Here is a 1656-nt window from a genome sequence, read left to right as displayed (position 1 = left end):
GATCTAATGGACTCTGCAGTAGACTGCAGGTTTTCTAACTTTAGAAACTCTGATAATTATAATTCAGTTAAGATAATGAAAGAGTTGTTTTATAAGTTAAATCTTCCCTGACGCAGAGTATTATGTTTTTAGATTTTAAAATCTGGTGAAATGATGAAATAATTCTGCCCTTGATTGTACTTTTATTTGTCTCCGTCTTGCTGCTCTTATTGATCTGTTAAATAAATGTTGTTAATGTCACTACTGGAAACGTTCATGTCCCTTTGTGTTGATGCTGAACACCAACATGGAAACCTGATTGTTCATCAGAGTTCACTCCAGACCAAACTAAAAAGAAAAAATCATTTAATCAAACCTCAGACTGAAAATGTAGAGATCAAACGGAAAAAAAATATACGGGTGAGTCTCTACTGCTGTCAATCTGTTGAATGTTGACATGAATTAATGAGTTGCATCTTTTATTTCTATGTACAGGATATATTTTATAATTGGTGCTGTCACATGATATATTTAATCGCATTAATGTCATAGTTAACTCACAATTAATTGCACATTTTTATTTATTTAAATGTCCCTCGATTTATTTTTGTCCCATTACTTTTTTTTCTCATTTTAATACTTTCATACCGTACATTTGCTCTTTCTCCCTGATGAATGTTTCTTCATTAATGCTCTTATCAGTGTGGAAAAGTGGATCGGCTTGCTTTGTTCAAATGCTTTTTTTATTGAAAACATTGGCATATATCCAACTGTAGTGTTCAATTTCACACGTAACATTGACACTTGGAGCAAATCTCTCACACAATGTAACGACGGGGGGGAGAATTTGCATCAGCTGCGTGCTTGGCCATCCAGTGGTATTTCAGACTGGACGTCTGCGATGATCGCTCAGTTAACGACAAAACACACAGATCACTTCGTTCTGGTCAATGGAACATGTGTTAACTTTTTAAAAGGAAACTTTCAGTTCAGAATCTTCTCGGCATCCATTTCAGCGTCTCACGCTCGCCATCCACTCAAAACGTAACGTTACTATTTTTTGGCCGGCTTGCAGATAAATTGCAAATAGTTAAAGCTTATGCATAAGGATCAGAATCCCTTCCAAGACTAGCTCACCCTAACACACACAAAGACTTTCCAGAGTCTGACCCCAAACCTATCTCTGCCCTTCTCTCTTATTCTCTTCAGGTTCCTCCTTGCAACAGCGCACGCCGCTCCTATCAGCTGCAGCTGATCATTACATTCAGATGTATTCGTTTTGCACAGACTACTAGAAGTTCATGCTTTAAAGACAGCCACGGGCTTTTCAAAATAGTGTGTTTACAGGAGCTAAATGTCACTGAGAAATACGGATAAAGTTTTCAGGTGCAGTTCTGTCATCACTTGGGTTTAAAATCTGATTTTGTCATTTTATTTAGCATTCATGTGTGAGGCATGACATCTTTAATTAGTTGTACAAAGGAACAGGTATGTGGATTGGTAACTTTAACTTTTACTCAGAACAGTGGTCACAGTGTAACCAGCGATTCTCTGGAAAAGAGGCGTTTAACGGTAGGTTGATTGATGACAGACATAACCACAACATTTTCTCTTATGTTGTGCGGAGTATGCAACACACCCTAAAGGGGGCTCTTTATGAACAAGTTTGTGTGAGTA

The sequence above is a fragment of the Etheostoma spectabile genome, chromosome 8 (genome assembly GCF_008692095.1).
Source record: "Etheostoma spectabile isolate EspeVRDwgs_2016 chromosome 8, UIUC_Espe_1.0, whole genome shotgun sequence".
Taxonomy (NCBI): domain Eukaryota; kingdom Metazoa; phylum Chordata; class Actinopteri; order Perciformes; family Percidae; genus Etheostoma; species Etheostoma spectabile.
Note: the sequence above shows the minus strand (reverse complement) of the source record.